Source organism: Panthera tigris, chromosome C1 (genome assembly GCF_018350195.1).
Source record: "Panthera tigris isolate Pti1 chromosome C1, P.tigris_Pti1_mat1.1, whole genome shotgun sequence".
NCBI classification, from domain to species: domain Eukaryota; kingdom Metazoa; phylum Chordata; class Mammalia; order Carnivora; family Felidae; genus Panthera; species Panthera tigris.
This window is the reverse complement of record NC_056667.1, coordinates 75,534,179-75,550,966: the sequence shown is the minus strand read 5'-3', so window position 1 is coordinate 75,550,966 and position 16,788 is coordinate 75,534,179. Positions and strand designations below refer to the sequence as shown.

General features: G+C 42.9%; 1 pseudogene; it reads left to right on the top strand.

Moving 5' to 3' along the window:
- Nucleotides 1–15,030: 15,030 nt before the first annotated feature.
- Nucleotides 15,031–15,265, top strand: LOC122241584 (annotated as a pseudogene).
- The last annotated feature ends 1,523 nt before the right edge of the window (nucleotides 15,266–16,788 follow it).

Sequence of the window (16,788 nt, the reverse complement as noted above, 5' to 3'; positions counted from 1 at the left end):
CAGGTGTCTAAACACCATGTGATCAGCTTGAATTTCTGGCAGTACCTAGAACTTCCCAACCAGGCATATCCTGACATGAAGCAGAATGTAGAAAATATCTACAAGCCTTCAAAGCTAAGGTAGAAATGTCCAAGCCCCTATTTTTTGTTACCAGGGAGAAAGGGCAGTGGGTAAATCAGTTAGGGATGTGTTTATGTAGCAAATAAGAACAACAGGGGGGAAACCACCTAAAACACTAAAGAAGGGAAGATTCAGTAGCCTCTCAAACAGTGAAGTCAGGGCATAAATAGGGCCTTTCTTTACAATTCAACATCCTTAGCAAGTGTCTTTCCTGCTCGGATCACAAGGTGGCTATTGCACTTCTAGTTCAGGTGAACCTGTCCCTTTAAAAAAGTTCTTTCCTGGGGTGCCTGGGTGGCTCAGTCAGTTAAGCCTCTGACTTGGCTCAGGATCTGATCTTACGGGGTTCCTGGGCGTGCCTGGGTTTGAGCCCCACATCCGGCTCTGTGCTGGCAGCTCAGAGCCTGGAATCTGCTTCAGATTCTGTGTCTCTGTCTCTCTCAGCCCCTCCCCCACTCATTCTCTCTCTCTCTCTCTCTCTCTCTCTCTCTCTCTCTCAAAAATAAATAAACATTAAAAAAAATGTCTTCCCTTAGGGCACCTGACTAGATCATGTGACTCTTGATCTTGGGGTTGTAAATTTGAGCCCATGTTGGGGAGATTACTTAAAAGTAAAGATTACTTAAAGATAAAATCTTTAAAAAGAAAGAAGGAAAGAAAGAAAGAAAGAAAGAAAGAAAGAAAAGAAAAAGGAATTAAAAAGTTCTTCCCAAAAGCTTACCCAGTAATTTCTGCTTATTGGCTAGAACTGGCCCACATAACCAAACATTCCAGCAAGGAGTCTGGGTAAATAAATATATTCATTTTCTGGCTTGTATAGCAGAGGGCAACAGGAAAAAGGCTTTCAGTAAGCCAACCACCAGTGTCTGCCACAGAAGGAATAGTAGAGGAAAGGAAGTGCCCTAAAGTTACCCACTGAGATGGGAAGTTCTTAGAGTTACTCCCACAGGTGAATGTCCCTTTCTAGACAAGACTGTGTAAATAGCTCTTGGTTACTGCCCAATGTTCTATCTGAACAACTTGTGTATGATCAGGCAGAGAAAAGATGCCTTCTGAGAAAGTCTATGGGGAGAAAAGTACTATCTGAACTGGAGATAGTCCGACTGGAAAAAGTTTTGCATGCCTCTGCTTGGCTAACTGCTACCTGATTCTTCATTCCAGTAAGTATAGCAATTCCTCCAGAAGCCCACCTTGATTTCTTATACTGAATGACATGCTTTCGCTATGCCCCCAGGTAACCTTGAAGTCATCTCTCATAACATCTCTCTCTCTCTCTCTCATTTGTAAGGCTGGTTTAATGTCTTCTTTTCCCACTAGATGTGGAAGTTCTAAGAGGATAGAATCCATATCTGTCATTTTCACTGATACTCCCCAAGCACTTAGCACAACATCTGGCATATGATAGATGCTCAGTAAATTTTTATTAAATGGAATTAAACTGATCTGGCTCTCCTACTGTGTTGTGCTCCTTTGTAAGTTGTCACATTTATAATGACATAGTTATTTGTGTGATTATCTTTTTAAGTAAACTCTATCTCCAACTCATACCTGAGGGCTCGAACTCATAACCCTGAGATCAATGCTCTACCAACTGAGCCAGCCAGCCCCCCCATGTGATTATTGGTTTAAAATCTGTTTCCCCACTAACCTATTAGCCCTTTGAGAACAAGGAGTAAGTCAATTTGATTCACTGATGTATCTCCAGCCTCTTTCATGTTGCCTGGTGTATAGGTAGGGGTATATATATGTTCCATGAATACCTGTTGAATGAATGAATGAATGAATGATTACTTTAGTAAAGACGTGCACCCTCTCTGACCCTCAGTTTCCTAATCTGTGACTTGCAAGTTATCATGATTAAATACCTGGCATGTGTAGAACTCAAAAATATTAATTCCTTTCCTCCCCCTTGTGACCACAGACTGAATCTCCAGGGTTTGCCATAAGGATGAAAGAAAAGAGAACAGGGAATTCAAGGAATTTATCTGGGATTTGGAACAAGGAACTTTAATCTGTGACAGGAGGAAGGGGGTGTGACAGTCTGCTAGGGCTGTCTACCATGGACTGGGTTGGCTTAAAGATAGAAATTTATTCCCTTAAGTTCTAGAGGCTAGAAGTCTAAGATCAAGGTGTCAGCAGCACTGATTTCGTTTGAGGCTTCTCTCCTTGGCTTGTAGATGGCTAAAAGTCTTCTCTCTGTGTCTTCACATGGTCTTCTCTCTGTGCACGTCTGTGTCCTAACTCCCCCTTCTTATAAGGACACCAGTCACATGGGATTAAGGGCCATCCCAGTGACCTCATTTAACCCAAATTACCACTTCAAAGACCCTACCTACACATAACAGTCCCATTCAGAGGTACTAAGGTTGGGGCTTCAACATATGAATTTGGGGAGGACACAATTCAGCCCATAACAGGGAGCACTAGAAAATGTTACTACTTCTCTCTCATTTCTAAAAATAGCTCACACACAATCCTCCAGTGGTGGTAAATAAGCTTTAAAATGCAGGCAACCTTCACCTTAATATGAATTGCTTCCTTAAGTGGAATGCTCTCCAACTAACTGTGTGCAATCAGTGACACAGGTGGGAGATGAGGTGCAAGAATGAGAAATAAGTAAATTGGCTCACAGGATGCTACTGGGAAGGGCAGAGGTAGGTAGCCCAAGGGATAATAATAAATAGAACTTATTAGACATTTACTATGTGTCATGCTAAGAATGAATGACATTAGTCCTCCTATTTATTCCTAACATTAACTCGATGCAGCAGATATATTACCATCATCCTCATTTTACAGTGGAGGAAGCTGAAACACAGAGTGATCGGGTCAGAGAGGAGATCTAAATCAAAGTTTGTCTGAGGCCAGAGCCCACGGTGCTGCTGTCTGGGGACAGTTTTCAACATGAGGACACAGACAGCACAAGAACAGGAGTGTCAAAAAGAGGTACGAGGGCCGGAAAAAACAAACTTCTGCTCTACGATTTTCCAAAAATAAAAATTCTAATTGTGTGCATTAATTTAGACATGCATGCTGGAGGCTGCCGTGCAAGGAATAGAGCTGCCAAATGCCCTGGGATTTACCACCCCACCCCAACACACTAGCCCCACTGTGGGGGTGCAACTCTTATCTACGCAGGAAGGGCTGGACTCAGCCCTGGGTGTTCCCCATTCTGGACAGCCTGTGGAAACAGATCCTGTCCTTAAACTCCTCCATGACTCAGGGCTTTCTCTAGGGCATGGTTCTCCACCCCGCCAGACCTAATACTCCTTTCTTACAACAGATATTTTGTAACACTTCCTTTGCCATCATGGAATTAAATCCTTAGATAATAGAACCTACCCACACATAATTTCAGGGAAAAAAAAATAACACTACCTAGGGTGACCAACAGTCCTGGTTTACCTGGGACTGGAGAACTTTCAGGGACAGTGGATTTTCAGCACTAATTCTTTATTATAATATACGGAAGAAATAAAGTAATTTAAAATGACATGTATTAGAAGCCTTTGCTTGGGACACATTACATTAGAATACCCACTGAAGTAGTCAGTTGACTTATAATGAATAAGTTAAGAAATAAGAATGCATTTTATGCCTCTCTGCTAACAAAAAAGTTGGATTTTAAGTCTTAGAAAGGTTTAATTTTAATTTAATTGCAAGAAGCATCAGATCTCCTGTGTTACATATTTGCACATGACAGTTACAAATGCAGGCTGATACAGTTGTGTCATTCTGGTGACTCAAATGCCACGACCAGCACTGCAGCAGGTAGTGTGATTTTCTGCAATGGTGAACATTTCTTGATAAAGTTCCAAATAAAATAAGTATGATCTTCCCTTCATTTAGTTGGTGACTGAATTCCTAAACACTTCTCTGACACCAATCAGTTCTCCAAAGGACACCTGGTTATCCTGCAATTCTGACACTGACTGAAGTTAGCACAGACCTCACAGGTTAAGGGCTCAGTCCACAACACCCACCCCACCCCCCGCCACCCTGAGATGCCAGTCACAAGCTGTAGGTCCCCAGGTTACCTGTACTTCAGTCTGAGTTGACAGCAAATCAGAGGTGCACCAGGAACCCCTCCTTGGATTAGATCATTTTCCAGAACAGCTCACAGAACTCAGAGAAACACTTACTTATGTTTACTAGTTTATTATATAATTAAGGACATGATAAAGCATATCAGTGAATAGACAGTTGAAGGGATACACAGGGTAATGTATGTGGGAAGGGGTGTGGAGTTTCAGTGTCTTCTCATGGCACACCACTCTACATGGCACCTCCATGGGTTCACCTGGAAGCTCCCCAAACCTTGTACTTCTGGAATTTTTATGGAGGCATCATCACATAGGCATGATCAATCATTACCTCAATCTCTAGGCCCTCTTCCTTTACCAGAAGACAAGGAATGTAGCTGAAAGTTCCAAGCTCCTAGTCATGTGTGATCAGCCCCCCTCCTAAAGCTATCCAGGAACCCACCAAGAGTCACCTCATTAGAACAAAAGACACTCCTATCACCTAAGAAATCCCATGGAATTTGGGAGTTCTGTGTGAGAAACCAAGGTCAAAGACCAAATATTAGAACAAAAGATGTTTCTAGTGCTTTTCCCAGTTAAGAAATTGCCTTGATCTGTTGGTATATTTGAGAATCAGGTGTAAAGAAGGACAATTCTTTGTTGTGTGAGACGTCTTACTTATTGAAACAGGTGTCTTCCTCCCCGGTTACCGCCTACTAAATGCTAGCTAAATTCAAGAGCCCAGTCTTGAATTTTCAAATAGCCCCAGTTGAGATCCACTTCTCTAGGGTGCCATCATGGAGGTGAGGAAACCCCTGGTGCCAACAGAACTAAGGATTCACCTAGACTGGAGATAACAGCTACCTTGTGGGGTATTGTGATGAATTAAAATGAGATACTATGGAAATGCATAGCACAGTGCCTGGGCCATAGTAACCACTCAATGAATGGTAATCATCCCAGCTTTACTCTATTTCTTAAACATCCCAAACTTACTCCAGTCTGAGAGCCTTAGAATTTCTACTCCCTCTACTTGAAATATTCTTTCCCAGTCCGGCTCCTAATCATTTACATCTTAGCTCAGAAGGTCCTTTATCAGAGAACTTTTCATAGCCATCTATCTAAAGTAACAAACTTAATAAATAAATAAATAAATAAAGTAACAAACTTTATCCTTTCATACACCCGATCACATTACCTTGTTTATTTCATTCACAGCAATGGTCACAATCTGAAATTACCGGGTTCACTTGTCTACTTGTTTATTGTCTCTTTCTTCCCAGGCACCTTGTCTGTCTCACTCACTGGTCGTCACCAGCCTCTAGAGGAGAACCAGGCACTAAGTAAGGTCCTCAGCAAACACTGACTCAATGAGTGACTAGTGTGATTGTTAAACCAACGCATATGTGACTTCAACTTAAAACTGATCTAGTTTGGGGCGCCTGGGTGGCTCAGCCGGTTGAGCGGCCGACTTCGGCTCAGGTCATGATCTCGCGGTCCGTGAGTTTGAGCCCCGAGTAGGGCTCTGTGCTGACAGCTCAGACCCTGGAGCCTGTTTCGGATTCTGTGTCTCCCTCTCTCTCTGACCCTCCCCCGTTCATGCTCTGTCTCTGTCTCAAAAATAAATAAATGTTAAAAAAAAAAAAACAACTGATCTAGTTTATATGGACCTTAGAACTAGAAGGTCAACCATGAGATATTCCAGGCCAGCCTCTGGCATCTCCCCTTGCTACAGCTAAGGCAGGGAAAGGAGAACCTTTCATAGCATGGACAAGTTAAGACCAGCTCAGTCGGTTAAGTGTCTGACTTCAGCTTAGGTCATGATCTCACAGTTCATGAGTTCAAGCCCTGCATCAGGCTCTGTGCTTGTAGCACAGAGCCCGCTTCAGATCTTCTGTCACCCTCTCTCTTTGCCCCTCCCCTGTGCAAGTACATGCTCTTTCAAAAATAAATAAACATTAAAAAAAAAAGATGTGGGGGTAAATAACTCCTCACATACTTAGCCTCGAATACCAGGAACCTATGTCTTTTCATTCCCCAGAGGGACCGGAACAATTAATTTTTGAAGCAGTGAAACAGGAGGAGAGCTGGAGCCAAAGGCCAAGAAGTTGGTTACCTAGTCCGTGGCAGTCCAAAGAAGTGTTATTAAAAAGGTTAAAAAGGAAAATGCAGAGGCCAAAAATGCCCATCTGGAGGACCAGCCAAGTACCCATGCCTGCCTTGAAGCTAGAAGCTATGGAGGCTGTGTTTGTCTACCACAGGCATTGAGAAGCCCCTAGAGAATTCAAGTTTATAAATAAATAGACACTGGGCACTTTCTACATGCAAATCAAAGAATGGAAATTAAATGACCATTTCCAGGGGTGCCTGGTTGGCTTAGTCAGATAAGCGTCCGACTTTGGCTCGTGTCATGGTCTCTTGGTTCATGAGTTCAAGCCCCACATCGGGCTCTGTGCTGACAGCTCAGAGCCTGGAGCCTGCTTCGGATTCTGTGTCTCCCTCTCTCTCTGCCCCTCCCCCACTTGCACTGTGTGTGCCTCTCTCAAGAATAAATAAACATTAAAAAATTTTGAGAAATGCCCATTTCCAGCTGCTCTTGTTCCTGAACTTTTCTCCGAGGAGATCGGAGGGTCCTGTTTTCTCATGATGATTGGATCTCTGGATCTTTGTAGACTCTGGGCGACCAAAGGCCTAATTCTTGAGAGAAAAGCCCAAAGAGGCTGAAGCGTGTCTTAATCCAACTTTGTTTTTATCTTTCCCCCATAAGGATTTAGATGCAGGGAATATCATTGTGGGAACAGACACTGGAAACAGCAAGAGGTTTGGAGTCAGGTGGACACAGGCTTGAACTCCACCCACCAATGATTACTAACTAAGACCTTAGATGATTTACATAACTTGCCTGTGCTTCAGTTTCCTGTTTTTAAAATAAAGTCAATAATACTTTTGCCACAGGGTTCCTATATGGACAAAGTAAAATTGCAATATGCATAAAATGTTTGGTATACCTTTGGGGGGCTGCATGCCGAGTATTTATTTCCTCACCACTAAGGGGGAGGGGGACAATGACCTCAAACCGGGGGAGCATGATGAGGATTTGTGTAGAAAATAGAAAAGCAGAGACAAGAAGGAGGAGGCAAAAGTGACTAACGCAGGAAGAGGTCACAGCTGAGTTATCATGTAGGCTAAAATTACTTTAGTTCATAGTCAGTAATAGGAGGCCCCAGTACACTTCAGTGATTCTGCTTAGGTTTTAGCTTCAGAAAACCTGGCTTCTTGTCCCAGCTCTGCTGCTTGCCAGGGAGCTGGGGCAAGCCATGTCACTTCTCAGGCTCTTTACAGGTAAAATGGGGTTATTAATACCTGGCTTATTGTGAAAATATACTGAGACACAGGATTGAAGGCACCTGACTCCCAGCAAGACTCATACTCTTAGTGGCTCTCCTTAACCAGTGAAGAGCTGCTGAGCCAGCACCTGACGATACAAGAACAATGAACGTGAGCTTCACTTACTTATTAGCATTTCAGCGGGTATAGTCTAGATTATGCTGTGGTTACAAGTAACCCTAAAATTTCAGTGACCTAAATATGAAGATTTCTTTTTTTTTTTTCCTTTAGTTTTTAAGTAGGCTCCCACCATGGGGCTTGAACTCATGACCCTGAGATCAAGAGTCACATGCTCTACAGACTGAGCCAGCAGGCACCCTGAAGATCTGTTTCTGATTCACCCTGCTTTCTAGCATGGTCAGCCGGGGCTCTATGCCACAACACTGTCATCCTCACTCCAGGCCCCAGGTTGACAAAGCAGCCACTAGCAGGAACAGTGCTGGTTGCCATGACAAGGAAAAGATAAGATGGTGAAGCATCCTGACTTTCAAAGCTTCCACTCACATTTCACTGGCCAAAGCAAGGCACATACCTTCGAGTGGGTGAGAAAGTACAACCCACCATATGTCAGGAAGGAAAGAGAATGAGAATATTTGTGAGCAGCCTTAATGACTACTGTAGTTAGGGAGCAGAGACTTCAGAGCGATTTAATTATCTCTTTTCCCAGAGAAAGACTTGCCATGGATTAGCTTGTTGAGAATTGGCACGTTACCAAGGATATGTTTCTCTTTTCTTGATGAAAATAAATTATTAGCAAATAATCTTGCTGAGCTGTTGCACTTTTTGCAATATTTTTGTGTTGCTATGCCCACTGCTGGGTTTCAGTACACTAAATTAATTTCTGTAGGCTTCTTTATTGTAGTCGAGAAGATCTTCCTTTCTCCCATGTCGTAAACGTGGACCTCCTTTATATGCTGCCTAATCACATTTTGAAACCCCAATTTCTGACGGCATCAGACGCATTGAACATTCTATCAAAAACCATGGATTTGAAATGGCCTGTGTTTGTATGTGTGTTTCCCACTAGAAGTTGGTTCTCTCAACCCAGAAATGCGGGAAAATAGACAAATTAAGTCTATTTGTATAAAAATTCTAGAATTTCTTTCTGGGAAAGAATTTACTTTAATGGAAGTGAGAGTTTCGTTCAAAAACAATTTCTTAAAAATTAGATGTATGGGGCATGTGGGTGGCTCAGTTGGTTAAGTGTCCAACTCTTGCTTTCAGCTCAGGTCATGATCTCATAGCTTGTGGGTTTGAGCCCAGCATCGGGCTCTGTGCTGATAGAGCAGAGCCTGCTTGGGATTCTTTATGTCTCCCTCTCTCTCTGTTCCTCCCCCACTTGAGCTCTCTCTCTCTCTCAAAATAAAAAAAAATAGACTTAAACAAAATTGGGACAGGTGATTTTAGAAACAGCCCCATGTCTACCTATCGAATTATCTAACTTCATAGCACCCATTTGCTCATGTCTGCTACCCAAGAGATGGGCTGAAAATAAAATGGATGCATTAAAATTTGGGGCACCTGGGTGGCTCAGTCAGTTAGGTGCCCGACTCTTGATTTCAGCTCTGGTTAAGATCTCGTAGTTCGTGAGTCCACACTGACAGTGCAGAGTCTGATTGGGATTCTCTCTCTCTCTCAAAGAAACTCAAAAGAAACTCAAACTCTCAAAAGAAACTCCATATTCATTCTTGTTCACCCTTCATTCCTCCTCAATAAATAAACTTGAAACAATTAAAAAAAAAACAACAAAAAAAACAATGGATGCTTTAAACTCTGCAGCAGTTTCTTCACACGTCACCTAGAGCTGAACACAGTACTTCCAAGCGTGCTCTGACCAGAAGGGAAGAGAATGCAAACATTCCCTTATCTGGGGCTTCAGAATGTTAGAATTTTATTTAGGGGGTGTGCATTTCTGAACTCTTGATTCACAGTGAGTTGGCAATAATGAAAACTTCACCTGGACTTTTATTAAACCACATCTTCACCTGGACTTTGTATTAAACATTCTCTTGTTGGAACCACCCCGTTGTTCTTAGTCTAGGTGTCCTCGGATCCTGCTTTATGCCACATATGCATCGGTGGTGTTTTGGTTAACATCCCCAAATTCCTCCTTCCCCTCCTTTCCATTCGATCTCCTGCAGGATCAACCATAAGCCACAGGAGCCCACTGGCCTAGTTCACACAAATCAGCCTCCACAGAGAGCCGGGTGGACGGTGGAGACTGGATCTGGAGGAACAAGGTCAAGATATTCAGCACAGGTGGTCTTTTCTGGGTCATTAATGAAAATGTGGGACATTCAGGACCATGAATGGAAATCTTCTGCATAGCCGCTAGACATTTTTCATTTGATAGTCATCTACACACAGACTCTCTGGTATAATAGAACAAGGAATATTCTTTTTTGTATATGTTAAAATTTTTATTTTAAGTAGACTCCACACCAACGTGGGGCTTGAACTCACGACCCAGAGATCAAGAGTCACATGCTGCACCCACTGTGCCAGCCAGGCGCCCCTGACAAGGAACATTCTTAACATACTAATATCTCCTTCTAGTACTGTTCTTTTTTTTTCTTTAGTTTTATTAAGATATAATTCACATCATACAATTCACCCATTTAGTGTATAAATCGATGGATTTTGGTATATTCACAGAGTTATGCAACCATCACAACCATCGATTTTAGAACATTTTCATCTCCTCAAGAGAAACTCCATATCCATTCTCGTTCACCCTTCATTCCTCCTCAAACACCCCGAGCCCCTGGCAACCACTAATCTACTTTCTGTCTCTACAGATTTTGCCTATTCTGGAGATTTCACATAAATAGAATTATACAAAATATGGTCTTTTTGTGTTTGGCTTCCTTCACTAAGCATAATGTTCTCAAGGCTCATGCACGTTACAGTGTATACCAGTGCTTCAGTTATTTTTATTTTAATATTTATTTATTTTTGAGAGAGAGAGTGCAAGTGAGCAGGGGCAGAGAGAGAGAGGGGAGAAGGGGACAGAGGATCCAAAGCAGGCTCTGCTCTGACAGCAGAGATCCCGCTTCAGGGCTCAAACTCACGAACTATGAGATCATGACCTGAGCTGAAGTTGGACGCTTAACCAACTGAGCCACCCAGGCGCCCCCATTTCATTTTATTGCCAAGTGATACTTCACTGTATAGATAGACCACATTTTCTTTACCCACTCACCAGTTGATGGACATTTGGGTTGTTTGGGGCTTTTTGGCTGTGATGTATAATACAGCTATGAATGTCCATGTGCAAGTTTTTGTGTGCACACAATTTTCATTTTTCTTGGGTATATGCTCAGAAGAAGAATTGCTCTACTCACACAGGCCATATGGTAACTCTATGTTTAACCTTGTCAGAAACTGCCAGACTGTTTTCCAAGGGGGCCATACCATTTTACATTTCTACAAGCGGTGGGCGGTGTTTCCATTTCTCTACTCCCTTGCCAACACTTGGTACTTGTCATTTTCGTGACAGCCATAGGGTAAGTGAAGCAGTGTCTCCTTGTACTCGTGGTTTGCATTTCTCTGATTGGTAAAGATGCCAAGCATTTCCATGTGTTCATGTGCCACGGGCATGTCCTCTTTAAAGAAATGTCCATTCAGGTCTGCTGCCCGTTTTGGAAAATTAAGTTGTGTGATTTTTATTATTGAATCGTAGGGGTTCTTTATATATTTTAGATATGTCTCTTATGATATATACAGTTTGCAAAACTTATTTCCCATGGTGTGTGGGGGGTGTCATTTTACTTTGTTGATGATGTCCTTTGAAGCACAGAGCTTTTGGGGCGCCTGGGTGGCTCAGTCGCTTAGGCGTCCGACTTCAGCCCAGGTCACGATCTCGCGGACTGCGAGTTTGAGCCCCGCATCGGGCTCTGGGCTGATGGCTCAGAACCTGGAGCCTGCTTCCGATTCTGTGTCTCCCTCTCTCTCTGCCCCTCCCCCATTCATGCTCTGTCTCAAAAATAAATAAACGTTAAAAAAAAAAAAAAGATTTATGAAGCACAAAGCTTTCAATTTTGGTGACATCCACTTTATCTATTTTTTCTTTTGTTGCGTGTGCTTTTGGAGTTATATTCTAGTGCTGTTTTGAGAGCTACTTTTTCTTAGCTTCCTGTTCAGGTTTAGAAAAATAGTTCTGATTTCCCTTTCCTGCTCCAAATGACTTAGAATAGTAGAAGCTAATATTTACTAAGCACTTACTATGTGCCAGGTTTTTAGCTAAGAGTTGAGACAGCTTGGGTAAACCAGCCCAGGGCCCCAGGGTTAGGGGGATTAATCCAATCCGATTCTGGAGCCCATACTTCACTGTCCTACTGAACGTGTGTCTTCCTCATCTTGACATTTGTTTCATTTTTGCAGGAGGAAAACAGTGTATCTGCTGTTAGTGTTGGACAAGTTACTCTGTCCATGTTCTTTGTTTCCTTCCCTTCCCTGAGGTGAGTCCTCCGCCCCACCCTTTCTAGAACTGCCAGAATCTACAGAGTCTCCAACACACACACACACTTGTCCAAAAGGGCAAAACAACAGCCTCGTTCATGACACAGAATAAATACCAAGTCCCTGATGCCACAACTGAAGCTGCCCTATCCCAGAGGTGCCGAGTCTTTGGTCGTGACAGTCTAGGGACTGACAGGCCGGAGCAGCTCTGACACCCCTCGAAAGGGAATTCTGAGCTGGGGTTGCCCTGGAACTCACACCGAAAGCCCCAAATTTAAAACACTTCGCCTGTCAATTCAGTCAAGTGGAATCATGTGGGGCGATAAATGACAGAAGCTGGTCAGAGGAGTTTCTCAGCTCTTCTTTTGACTTGGACGATATTGACATTTAAATTTCAACTTTAGTTTCTCTAAGTACACGAGGTCAGAATTATGTAACAGGAGCCCACAAGCTTCTTCCCTCCACCCTCTGCCCCCTTTCCCACTGTGTCCAGCTGCCTAACGCAGCCATTTGGAATTCCTTCAGAATGTCTCTCAGACTCAGCTTCCCTCTCTAGTTCATCCTTCTTGCCGCTGCACCTGCTCAGGTGGTTCTCATCTCTTGGGTGAACTAACTGGACTTATTTCATAGTCTCCTCTTCAATCCAATTGAGTTGAAACAGATGATCCCATCATGGTTATCTTCCTCAATCGATTATGAGATCTTTAAGGTCAGAGACCAAAAAGAATTAATTTCCCCAGAACTAAGCTTGGATTCTGCCATCTCTAGGCATTTAATTAGCATTTGTGGAAGGATTGCTCAGTGCCAGAATGTGCCCACCACCTGCAATAACAATTAAATGTCACATGAACCAGGTGTTCCAGGAACCCCTCTCCTGTCCTGCTGTCGTGTGCATGGACTTGGCTAGCATTCGAAGGGGGAGGTCAAGGCAAAGTAGGTATCTTGTCTCACACAACTCGGGAGAGGGGAGGCCATCTGCTGGCCTGTAAATTCCTCTTTATCTTAGTGATGGGAAAGAGTCTGGCCTGTGTCCCTCCTAGACCCATGTCTGCCCAGGCCCACCAAGTGACCAGGAAGTTTGTTGTGTTTCCTAGATACAACCACACCTAATTTCCTGAGCCTAAACACCCCTGAACACTGACGAAGGAGTAACCCCAAAAGTTAGGTAAGCATTGCAAAATCATTCCTAGTAGCACAGATAGTGATATCCCGTCTTAGTAACCTGCTCCCTGTGACCTTGTGGGGAAAGGTGGAGGTGAGCAGACAGGACAAGGGATCAATCACATCGAGCTTTCAGGAGCTACACCGAATGGATGTTCCAGTTGCCCTCTACTTCTCTCTCCCCAGGCCTCTGTCACCCTTCTCACATCCTGTCTCTAAGTTTCCTAGGTAGCATCCCCATCCCTTAGCCACAGAAAGCTGCCCCATTCCTCACAAGAGGAAGCCATCCTAAGTTGTCGCTGTCTCTTCTTAAGTGCAAAAATTAATGCCTTGGACTTCAGCTGGATGTTAATGGAAGATTTCCTCTGCCCAGCCTGCTGCGTGCTCTCAAGTAGGAGGAACGTGGGCTGGTCCTGTAGTGGAACACAGTGTGCACGTTCAGTGCCTTTCCCTCTCAGGCCATGAGGGTGGCCAGCAGAGGCCAGTTTCCTCCTGAATAACCTAAGGACAGATGTCCACCCCCCCTCCCCCACACCGTGGTCAGTATTACTCATCTGCCAAAGAGAATGCAGGCCAGTAACACAGAGGCAAAGTACTTTTCAGCCATTAGCGTGTTTTTCACCTAGCCCTATGATGAAAACTTTGGCATTATTGTGGTAAAGTCATTTTTGTTTCCTTCCTGGATCCATGTCATTACAAAGGTCCCTGTAAGTTGAGAATGTTTGTTTACTTCCTATGATAGAATTTGTTGATCCCCACATCTCTCCCCAGATGGAGCGGGGGTGGGGAGGATCTTTGCTTATCCTACCACAGCAGTAAAGAAAAAACTTAGAAGTTTGCCTGTAGAAAGAATTAGCAAGATAATTGCAGGGGGATGTTTATGGATTCAGGGCCTTGATCTATAAAGTGTCCTTAAGAAACTGGCATCTTCAATTTCAAAGGAAATGGTGAGATTCCTAACCCACATGTGTCCTTTTGCCCAGGGGCCAGACTCTCAACTTGTCCTCCTTGGCTTCCTGCTCACTATCTGTAAGATGAAAGGAACTGATCTAAGATTTCTAGCAGATTCTTAGAATTCAATGTAATTCAATTAACATCTACTGAGTATCTGCTATGTGCGGTTTTGGGTGGTGAAAATGCAACTTTGTATCATTCAGGTAGAAATTCCCAGGGATCCTATTTGAGAACCTGCTTTGAGAAATTGTTCTAGAACAAAGGTCGACACAAACAGTATTATTTCTTTTGCCTTGTCAACCTAACGGCAAAGGAAGAAAACATTTTCCCAAAATGATTTATCCTAAAAACCCTGAGATCTACTGGGGATTCTTGAGATAGGTCACTGGGGTTTATGGAAAAGCATTCCAAATTCCTTCTGCTTTTTTCTTCAGGAGTGACTTCACTTAACCTTGACAGTGACAAAGAAACTTCTTCAAGGAAAAATAACTTTGAAAGGAAAAAAAAAGGATTTGAATAATCATTCAGATCTTAACCATTCTTCCAACAGGAAATATGAGCATATTAACGGTACCAGGAAAATGTGTCAAAAGAGGCTCAACTGGAAAAAGAAAAGGTAACTTTTTCTTAAACTCTTTCCAGTGATGGAAATTATTCATGGGAATCCAACAGGGAGAAATCGCTGAGGGTAAAACACTGCTATTTTACTGGTGGGTCTTTAGAAATACCCTAACTTTCCATCCATCCCCATTCTAAGAAATCAACTTCCATTGGAAAATTCCAGGCTCAGGCAAAAAAGTCTACTTAACTTACATTCTAATGTAAAACACTGTTTGCCAGACAACTTCCATCACTCATCAGGGTAGCACTGCTTCTCTCTCTTTTTTGTAATGATGTTACGGGACGATTCTAAACTCGCAGACGCAAGACTATACTTTCAGGCATCATTTTTATAGTTCGTTACTAGAGAAGTTTCTATGAACGTGTAGAGCACTAGAAACCATGAGGGAGAGAGGCAGTGTTGTCTCCTGGAGTGAAACTGGCCCTAAGTTTGCTTCTGCAAAGGCAAGGCCATTTGTCACTGATGATCTATCTTTCTTCTCTTTCTTTGTGACCGGGAGAGGGAGGGTGGATTTGTGAGAGAGAGCCCCCTGAATGGCTTTCTAATCAATTAATTAATCAAGGAATTCTCAGATGCATTTGCCTTCCTACCTTGATTCTAATGTCAGATTCTAAATGAAATTTGCACCAGCACACATACAAACAGAGGCTTTAGAAGTAAGAGTCACTCTGGATGATATTCCCTTTCCACTTACCAAAAAAGGTAAGTTTTTTGTTTTTGGTTTTTATTTATTTATCTACTTACTTATTTACTTTTGGTTTTTGCTTTGGTTTTACATCTCAGGACACGGTGTCACCTGCTATTTGCTGATCAAAACGTAAATCCAGTTGACATCCTTAATGTCTCTTTCCTACCTCCTCTATATCTCATCCATGCACTTGTCCTGCTGGTTCTGCTACCAGCTCACCATCCAAGCCTTCCGCTGCTCTCGCTCTCCCCTGCTGCCATCCGGGTCCGAGCCGCCGACATCTCACATAAGGAGTGCCACTCTGGTTTCCTAAACTCTCTTCTCCTCCTACTCTTGCTCCCCTAAGATTCATTTTTCCCATAGTTTTCAGGTTGTTCTTCAAGAGCTTCAATCTGACCGTCCTCTTTGTCCCCTTGCCATCTTCCAATGTCTTCCACTACCCTGAAATAAAAGGAAACCTTCTGGCCTTGAAGGCTCTGTGTGATTTGGCCCACTTCTTTGAACTTGCTGCATAGTCCTCATCTCTTACTCACCACTCCTAGCCTCTCTCTACAAAATGGTATTTCTCGAACCCAAACATCAACCTTCTTCTCACCTCAGCATCTATGCAATTGCTGTTTTCTCTCTCTGGAGTTCTCTTTAGATTCTTCTCACTGGCCTTTCTTCCCCACAAGTGTTCCACGAACAAGCACCATAGGGATCACACGGGACCTTGTAAGAAATGCAGAAGCTGGCACACAACCCCTCACCTACTAAATCATAATCAGCCCTTATACAAGATCACCACGTGATTCATATGCAAATTGTAGGTTGAGAAGGTCTAGCTTAGGTCTCAGTGCAATTGTCACCTCCTCTGAAAGGCTTAACTGACCCTCGATCCAAATTAGCTTCCCAAATCACTCTCTATTACACCATGTATTTGATTTTTTTTCCGATGGCCGTTAACTTTAGATGAAAGTACCTTATTTGTTAACTGATATATTTATTTTTTTCCCCACTAGACTGTAAGCTCTATGAAAGCAGGAGGCATGTTTACATTGCCCACTACTGTTTTACCACCTAGCCTATGTCATCAATACATATTTGACAGATAAATGAATATTCACTTATGACTTTAATCTTAATGATCAAAGAGATGGTGAAATAGAATAAGTTTTTGACCTGTATTTATCTGGCTTTATCTGACCTAATAACCAACCAGAAAAAAATATGAATCGAATCAATTGTTTTGGCATAAATCACTTGCTGTACTCCAGTGGAATTTAAGGAAGGAAGGAAGGAAGGAAGGGGGGAGGGAGTGTGGAGAGAAAGATGGTTGGCCTTGGAAGATGTCAGGGTAATAAATGAAGTGACATTGCAAAGGATTCACAGGA